The sequence below is a fragment of the Bubalus kerabau genome, chromosome 16 (genome assembly GCF_029407905.1).
Source record: "Bubalus kerabau isolate K-KA32 ecotype Philippines breed swamp buffalo chromosome 16, PCC_UOA_SB_1v2, whole genome shotgun sequence".
NCBI classification, from domain to species: Eukaryota; Metazoa; Chordata; class Mammalia; order Artiodactyla; family Bovidae; genus Bubalus; species Bubalus kerabau.
In genome coordinates, this window is record NC_073639.1 from 68,645,556 (window position 1) to 68,655,202 (window position 9,647).

At 50.2% G+C, this 9,647-nt stretch overlaps 1 long non-coding RNA gene across 1 annotated transcript; it reads left to right on the plus strand.

Annotated features, from left to right (window-relative positions):
• The first annotated feature begins 6,229 nt into the window (after nucleotides 1-6,229).
• LOC129629589 (uncharacterized) lies at nucleotides 6,230-8,291 on the plus strand. Its single transcript, XR_008703285.1, has 2 exons — nucleotides 6,230-6,356; nucleotides 6,577-8,291. It is a non-coding gene; the product is annotated as an uncharacterized LOC129629589 (long non-coding RNA).
• Nucleotides 8,292-9,647: the final 1,356 nt, after the last annotated feature.

Here is a 9,647-nt window from a genome sequence, read left to right on the forward strand (position 1 = left end):
CCTGCGCCCTAGAGTCCATGCTTTGCAACAAGAGAAGCCATTACAGTGAGAAGTCCGAGCACTCAACAGAGAGTAGCCCCCGCTCACCCCAAATAGAGAAAGCCCATGCAAAGCAACGAAGATCCAGAGCAGCCAAAAATAAATAAATAAATAAAATGTTTTTTTTTTTTTAAAGGAATTAGGCCATGTCCATAATTTCCCCTTGATTTAGAATCAAATCCTAATAAGCAAAAATTAAAAAAAAACAAGGTGCTTGACAAATGTTTGCTAAATGCGTGAATATATCAATGCCAGCCCCTAACCCCTTATTCAGCCAGATCTAAATGAATATTGGGCAGTGCAAGCTCCTAGGTCTTGCCCCAGCCCTTCCCACCTAACCTCCTTTCCCGCTGCTCCCCACTGCAGCCTGCAGATGCCTGCGGTCTCACGCTCCTGCTGCTGGTGACTTTGCTACCTTCCTCCCCAGAAGGCCACGGCTTCTGTCACACAGTCCCCCGAGTTCTGAGCCGCTACCCTCATGCCTCCCACTTTTTCTGCCCTTGTCCAGGCCACCACCTCAGGCCTCGGGACTCCTCTGGCCCATCCATGGTGCCTGACAGCTTGGTTAAATGGAAGGGTTGCAGAGGGCTTCCCTGGTGGCTCAGTGGTAAAGAACCCGGCTGCCAATGCAGGAGACTCGGGTTCGATCCCTGGGTTGGAAGATTCCGCTGGTGGAGGAAATGGCAACCCACTCCAGTATTCTTGCCTGAGAAATCCCATGGACAGAGGAGCCTGGCAGGCTACAGTCCATGGAGCTGCAAGGAGTTGGAAATGACTTAGTGACTAAATAACGACAACAAGGGGTTGCAGGGGGCACAGCATAAGCAAGAGCCCGGGTGGGAACCAGTTGGGCCTAAACAGAGAGCAAGGAGGCGACAGACCTAATTAAAGAGGTGGGTAAGTTCCCGAGCACCTGTGCTGTGCCAGGCATGGTGCCAAACTCATTACACACATTCTCATTTAAGCTGCTTATGTGTCTCATGACCTCTGCTTATGTAGCTAAATCCCAGGCTCTGGAGTCAGACAGTCCGGGCTCAGAGCACAGCTCCCCCATGTTCTGGTGGACTGAGCTTGTAAGAACTTAACCTTGCTGCCCCTCAGTTTCTCCAGAGGAACCACTGGGGATCTAGTACCTACTCATGGGATTCTTATGAGACTTAGAGGAGTTAATACGTGGCAAGTGCTTAGAACAGGGTCAGCCACGCAGTCACTGCTCCGAGTGTATGGGCGCTCAGTCAAGTCTGACTCTGTGACCCCATGGACGGTACCCCACCAGGCTCCTCTGCCTATGGGATTTCCCAGGCAAGAATACTGGAGCGGGTTGCCATTTCCTCCTCCAGGGGATCTTCCCGACCCAGGGATTGAACCCACGTCTCTTGCGTCTCCTGCTTGGTAGGTAGATTCTTTACCACTAGTGCCGCCTGGGAAGCCCTCACTGCTCGGCAGACATTAGTTATCATCAGGGTCTCCAGACTTGCACTGTCCAAGATGGCAGCCCCCAGCCACAGGCAGCTAATTTAAATGAATTAAAATCCAATAGAACTCAGAAGTTACATCCTCATCACATTAACCACAGTTCAAGTGCTCAATAGCCCATGTTTTGAAGAGCACGGGTGTAGGAAGTCTCCATCACTGCAAAGTTCTCTTGGATGGAACTGCTTCAGAGGATGCATGAGAAACTCACAAGAGTGCTTACAGCTGGGTGGGTGGGTAGGGGGAGAACCTGGAGATGGTGGGGAGACAGGTGGGAGACTTTCCTCTTTTGTACAGTTGGAGCTTTTATCATGGCTATTACTTAGCCAAACACAAAAGCAAAACACAACGTATTAAGCAAAGATTTTGATAGAAGAGGAGAAACGGAGGCTCAGAGAAGACCCAGGAGAAGGGCTAGAAAGAGGAGGGTCTGAGGCTGGAAGCTCCTGTCTGACTGCAAGCTTGAGCCTTCGACCACCAGGCAGCTGGAATGCGGATTCTAAGGGAAGTGGGGAAGTCCCAGAGGCAGGCGATGTTTCCTCGAGTCCAGCCCTGGACACTCCCAGGACCTGCTTCCCTCATTTAGTCCTGAACAGGGACCACCCTGCAACGCCCCTTAGAAGGATGTTAGACTTGTGGAGCCCACATTAGAGGGACTGTGGAAGATCTCTGGTGTCAGGGTGCGCTGGTTCAAGTCTAGGCTCCTCCACTAAATTGCTGAGATCTTGAGCCTTGTTTTTCTCACCTACAAAATGGGGCACAGTTACTGTTCCATGCTCATAGGGCTGTTGCCAAGATGAAGGACTTGGCTCACAGAGAGCCCACAATATGGGTTGAGTTAATTATTATTGGGCTTCCCTGGTGGCTCAGTGGTGAAGAATCCACCTGCCAATTCAGGAGCCACAGGAGACGCAGGATCAGTCCTTGGGTCGGGAAGATCCCCTGGAAAAGGAATTTGCAACCCACTCCAGTATTCTGGCATGGACAGAGGTGCCTGGCCAGGCTGTAGTCCATGGGGTCGCAAAGAGTCGGACACGACTTAGCAACTAAACAATTACTATTTTATTAAACTTTTCAAGCTGGCCTCCGAAGAAGGAAGACAGGAAAGGGAAGCCATTGGTGGGCCCCCTGAAGCACCTCCTCTTCCCACGTTCCTGGGAAGGGCAACGGAGGAGGGAGGAAGCAGCCTGAAATCCTCTCAGTTACCAATTGTGCCCATTCCCTGGCGTGTTCCCTTCAGCCTTGCAAAGCGTGGACAGAGAAACACTAACTTCTGCCAACAAACGGTGTGGCAGAAGACACGAGCGGCCCTGAGGAGTATTTATGGGCTGTCGCATGGGTGTTCTCAGGTTTCCCCGACAGTCCCAAGGTGAAGCAGCCATTTCCCATCTGCCATTAATCTTGCAAATAAATGCCTGAAGTGGCCCCAGGTGGGAGTTTTCCTATTAATTAATTGTGGCTTCAGAACTGAGTTCAGAGCCCATTAGGCAGGGCCCTTGCAGGTGGCTGGCGCTATGTGCAGCTGCCGTGGCCCTGGCTTACCGGTGGGTGATGCTCAGGGCTCCCCGCCAGCTTCATACAGGACTCGTATGAAGCCCAAGGGGAGGAAGAAGGGGCTGCAAGGCTGGAGAACAGTGCAGCTTCACGGAGTGATCTTGGGGGTGTGAGAGAATGTGAGGTTTGGGAGAGAGGGTTCAAGTCCAGGCCCCCCTCCTCTCTTGTCAGAACTTGGTCACTGCCCCCTCTGCATCTGATTCTTCATCTTTAAAATGAAGACGATACCAGTGCTTAGTAGGGCTTCACTGGTGGTAAAGAATCTGCCTGCAACGCAGGAGACCCAGGTTCAATCCCTGGGTTGGGAAGATCCCCTGGAGAAGGAAATGACAACCCACTCCAGTAATCTTGCCTGGAGAATCCCCATGGACATAGGAGCCTGGCGGGCTACCGTCCATGCAGTCGCAAAAGAGTTGAACATGACTTAGCAACTAAACCAGCACTACCAGTGCTTAGTACCGATGGTTACTCTGAGAATCACATGAGCGCTACCGTTATCGTGAGCAGCATTTACTCTGACCTAGGATGTGACTACTGGGTTCTAGAAGAATCTTTTCTTCAAATCCCAATCCCATCTGCTATATAGGACAGCTAAAATATCCCCCTTCATGCTCTCTCAAAAACATATATTCCAACACCCTGGCGACAGAGGATGAGATGGCTGGATGGCATAATCAACTCAATGGACATGAGTTTTAGTGGAGGACAGAGGAGCCTGGCATGCTGCAGTCCAAGGGGTCGCAAAGAGTCAGACACAACTGAGCAACAACCACCACCACGCTGAGCTGTGATCCATCGCTGACAGCCCAGGGTAAACACAGCACTGAAGAGCAGGGTTGTCTGGGGGTAGAGATGGCAGAAACTAGGAGGCACTGGGAGCCCAGGGTGGGGTGTCAGGGGAGAGGACCCCCTGACACATGTAACAGGTTTTACAGCTTCTATAGGACACACACTGGTTGGCTTATCTGCTCATTTCCCAACTCAAGAAGGCCAACGGGCATCTGTTGATGTCTCGTTGCTACTGTTCCAGCCATCACTCTGAGTACATCATCATGTCTCCCTCCACGTCTCAGGATATCTGCTTGGTGCCTCATCTTGCAAATGTCCCCTTCATGTCTCAGAGCCTTCTCCAAAGCTCTACCATGCAGCATCCTCATTTGTTCAAGCAACCAATGAACCAACCAACCATCTCATCAATCATCTTATCAATGAACTGACCATCTAACTGGGAAACCAACCACACAACCCAGATAATGGAACCACCAACCATCAACCAACAGGCTAATCAGTCAACTAATCAACCAATTAGCCAACTGATCAGTGAACAAGTCAACCAGCCAACCAACTACTCAACCATTCAATGAGCAACGAATGAATCATCCAATCCCACAAACCAACCAACGGAATGACTGCTAACCAACAAATCAAGAAAAATTTACTAGTTTTGGGCAAATCCTCAAAACAAGACTGGCCCAGGGCAAGGGCTATCTGCCTCCTGTCTGGGCTTTCAGCAACTCTCCTGCTGAAGGAACCTCAGCTTTGCACTCCCTCCCTGGGTAACCCAGGGCCAGACATTATCCCTTCCGAGGCTGACTACAGTTTGGCCAGCTGGGTTCCTGGGGGCACAGGCTTCGGTGCAAGGGCCCTGGGGCTCCCTTGGAAGGCAAGAGGTAGCCGTGTAGGCAGGGACTAGGACTGTCCTCTCTGCTTTCACCTTTTATCTGTCTTGTGCATTGGAACTTTGTGTAAGACTTTATATGAAAAAGTCTTGGATGTTTTAAAAGCCATTTTTAAATGTTTAAAAACCATTGCATTGGTTTTCAGCTGTAAGGGGGCTGTTCCGTTGTGGTTGTAGGGAAGGCTCGAAGGAGACCCTGGGCTCCAGACCTAGGGTTTCCAGGAAGAACTTGTGGGTTAGCAGTGATTTCCTTGGTTGGAAAGCACAGAGGCAGCCCTCTGTATCTCTGGAGGACGTGTGACTGCCGAGTTCGGGGACAGGGCAGCTGGGAACCCGATGTACTTAGAAGCATTCAGAGACCACATAGCAGTGAATCGCTGAGTATAAACAACCACTAAACACATCTCCTCACTCGTTCCCAAGCACAGCTGCTTACCACGATCCAACGTGCCGTTGCAGTTAGTAAACAGCCGCGGCAGGGCGTGGGAGGGCCTCCAATTCGGCATGGGTAGGAGCTGACTCCAAAGCATCCGATCCCAGGCAGCAGCTGCCCTTCTGCCTGGTTCTCGAGTTGCCCCTGCGGGAGGGACACAGAGCCAGGGCGTACATCACAATGGCCCGTGGACCAGCCCCCAGAGGCCCCGAGTGGGCCGTGCAGCTGGGGCTCCCCAGGTACTCCAACTAAGCCCCCTTAAAGTGAAAAGGCAGCCAAAGAGTTCCTAGGGCTCCCACTGTGGCAGAGAAAGCCAGGCATCAAGGGCTCAGGAGTTGGGCTGAATCCGAACTTGCTGCGAGACTCCGGACAGGTCACTTTGTCTTTCTGAGCCTCTATTTTTCCTCTTCTGTGTAAAATGGGGCTGGTCAGAGGTTACCACTGAGAGGCCGCAACTAAGACAAAGCGCAGTCAAATAAAGAAAGACTTTTTAAAAAGTAGGATGCCTCTTCCTTCACTGGGATCCTCACTTTCCAGATGAACCAACTGGCTGAGCAGGGAGACTTTGACGGGAGTGGGGCTTGTAATTCAGGTTTCTAAGTCCACGTCTCTTTCCATAACCCCACATTGGGCTGCAAGCTGCAGGCCCGCGAGCCTTGTAGTTGTCTAGCTTCGAGACCGAAGAAAGAGCCCAGAGACAGGGACAGGGACATCCACGGTCTGTTGGACAGAAGACCTTACATGTCCGAAGCCAGGTCTTGGAGCAACACACCACTATCTGCAGCAGGCGGTGATTGCTACGGGGCGACCATCTTCACCACTGGGGGTGGGGCGAGGGAATGCTACTGCTTATAGGGGGGAACTGACGTCAGCTAGGTTACCAGGGCAACCAGTCGCTTGGACACGTGCTGCTCACAGTCCCTCAGGTTAATGACCATCTCGAGGGCAGGTGTTTCCTATTAGTAAACTAGTAGGTGGAGCCTTTCGGGGCTAAGGATTAGAACCAGCACTAGCGGGGGCAGGGGGCAGGCACAGGATGGGGGACCGGAGAAGGTGCAGGTGAAGCAGGGGCGGGTTGAGCAGGGGAGGTACAGAGAACAGGAGAACCACCACCTTGAATGGCCTGACCATACACCCTGGGTTGTTTTTTTGTTCTCCCTCTGGATGTTTATTTTCCAGGTAAAATAGGGTCAGTTGTGACTGTGAAAGCTTGGGTCTGTTGTTCATTTGCTTAGATGTGTCCAACTCTTTGTGACTCCATGGACTGCAGCAACCCAGGCTTCCCTGTCCTTTACTATCTCCCAGAGCTTGCTCAAATTCACGTCCATTGAATCGGTGATGCCATCCCACCATCTCATTCTCTGTCGACCCCTTCTCTTCTGCCTTTGATCTTTTCCAGCATCAGGGTCTTTTCGAGTGAGTCTGCTCTTCACATCAGGTGGCCAAAGTACTGGAGCTTCAGCATCAGCATCAGTCCTTCCAATGAATAATCAGGGTTGATTTCCTTGCAGTCCAAGGGACTCACAAGACTCTTCTCTAGTACCACAGTTCGAAAGCATCAGTCTGGTTCTGTCCAAACACCCAGGGATGACTCTGGGGGCCTCTTGATCCACTCAGCACACTCCCTGACTTCTTAGCAATGCCTCCCACCCCAGCAGGGTGCAGGTTGAGATCTTTCTTGGGTTCATCAAACATCCCCAGCTCATCTGCCCACTGATCCGAGGGACTATCATTTATCCCAAAGCATCACCGGGAGTTTCTGATTTATTGGTGACGGGTCAGCTGTGTTCTTTAGGCAGTTTATGGCCATGCCATTAAATTTTCAGAGATTAAGAGCATGATGGGGAAGATAAATGTAGTGATTCTGGGGATCCTGGGAGACCAGTTCCTAGGAGAGGCCCCCACACCCCTTCACGCTCACGTCACGAGTCTCTTTCTGCTGCTTTCATGATGAAAGGCATCCTGTGAGGAGGAGATTTGCTCCCAGAACAGAAGGAGGGCCATTCCTGGAGTTACAGGGTAGTCTCATGCTAGAATCATGAATATCTGAATCAGAGAATCACAGATGGTTAGAGCAAGATGAGCTCTTAAACCCACGTAGTCCAGCCCTCTCATTTTACTGATGATGAAGCTGAGGTCCCAGGTGGGGAAGTGGCCTAACCAGGAGCATTCAACCAGAAGGCTGTATCCTGACTCTAGTTTTCCAGTCCCTCTCTTGTGGCGCCAGGATGCTCTTCTTCTAGAGATGGGGATTAGCTTCACAGTGGAGGAAAAGGGGATCTCACATCTTCATCAGCACCCCCACCACCTTACAGAAAAAGAAGCTGAGGTTCAGAGAAGATATCTGACCTCCTGAGTATTAATTTCACTGAGACCCCTCGGTTTTGCATGGCTTCCCTAGCACCTACCTCAGTGCTTAGAGTAAAACAGGTGCCATAAATACTTGTTGAATGAGTGTATGAGTGAATGAATAAATGAGTGAATGTTTATCAGCAGATCTGGAACTAGAACTAAAAAAAAAAAAAAAAAAGCCTGCATTTGGTGCTGGGGAGGGTGTGGAGAAAAGGAAACCCTCCTACACTGTTGGTGGGAATGCATGTTGGTGTAGTTACTGTGGAAAACCGTATGGAGCTTCCTGAGAAAACTAAAACTGGAGTTACCATACGATCCAGCAATCCCACTCCTGGGCATATATGCAGACAGAATTCCAGTTCAAAAAGAGACATGCCCCCCTGTGTTCATAGCAGCACTACCCACAATAGCTGAGACACGGAAACAGCCTAAATGCCCATCGACAGATGAATGGACAAAGAAGATGTGTTACATATGTAAAATGGAACACTACTCAGCCATAAAAAGAAGGGAATAATACCATTTGCAGCAACATGGATGCAATGAGAGATCATCATACTAAGTGAAGCAAATCGGAAAGAGAAAGACAAATAACAAATGATACAACTTATATGTGGAATCTAAAACATGACACAGGGAGCTCCCTGGGGGTCCAGTGCTTGCGACTCGGCACTTTCACTGCTGAGGCCCGGATTCAATCCCTGGTTGGGGAACTAAGATCCCGAAGGCTGAAGAGTGGTCAAAAATAATAATAAAATAAAACATGACCCAGATGAGCCTGTCTATGAAACACAAACAGAATCATGGACATAGAGAACAGACTGATGGTTGCCAAGGGGAGGGGAGTTGGGTGAGGGCTGGAGAGGGAGGTGGGTCAGCAGATACACGCTTTCATACAGAGAATGGATAAACAGCAAGGTCTTACTGTATAGCGCAGAGAACTATAGTCAGTGCCCTATGAGAAGCCATAATGGACGAGAATATATAAAAAGGAATGTGTTTGCTGTACAGCAGTAATTAACACAACGCTGTAAATCAGCTATACTTCAATTAAATCAAAAAAAGAAAAGCCCGTATTTGGGCTCAGTGGCCAATTTCGGCAACGGCAGCTGCATGGCTTCGGAGCCTGGCCCGTTTCGTGTGTTTCCCATATGGTAATGAGCAGCAGGTGGGGGACTGGAATTCCCACAGGTGGAAACTGCCTCCCAGACAGTGGAAATTTCCATCTAAGGGCTTCAAATGTCCCAAGAGAAATTCAAAAGGGGCTCAAACCCCCGCAATGCTTAGCTTTGTGCAGATAACCCCCTCTCTCCCCTTTTAGGTAAACGCCCCTACCAGAGAAGTTACTCTGAAGGTTCCAAATGCTAACACAGACTCCTAGAGATAGATCTGAAATAGACCTGGAAGTCGAGGATGTAGCCCAGGAGGGAGGCAGAGCCTGATCACTGGAGTAGGGTGGGAAGGCTGGAGATGGATTAGAAGCAAGAGCCTGTGGAGTCAGGGGAGGATGGTTAGAGGGAAGGATGGGGCTCCTTCTCTCTCTCTCTCTTTTTGACTGTGCCCTGCAGCATGCAGGAGCCGATTTCCCCAACCAGGGATTGAACCCATGCCTCCTGTATTGGGAGTCTTAACCACTGGGCCTCCAGGGAAGTCCCTGGGGACTCCTTCTCATTACAGACCATGCCTGGGTGATTTCAACCCATTACCTGGTGGAGAACCCTGCCCAAGCAGAAGCTACAAACCAGTTCTTGAAATAGGAACACAAAATCCATTGAAATAATAGCATTGGATTCTAATAGATCTAATTCCCTGAGACTTTGTTCAATGAAACAGACATTTTCTGAGCACCCACTGTGTGCCACAGTCTGCCTAAGGCTCTTTGGGATTTAGGCTAGGCGGGGTTGCCTACAGTAAAGAGAACAGATTCTAGAGCCAGACTGTCCAGGTCTGAGTCCCGGCTCTGCCTCTTACTAGATGAGTGACTTGCGTGAGTCACTTAATGCAACCTTGATATCCTTATCTGTAAAGTAGAGGCTTCTCTGGTGGCTCAGTGGTAAAAGAGTCCGCCTGCAGTGAAGGAGACTTGGTTTCGATCCCTGGGTTGGAAAGATCCCCTGG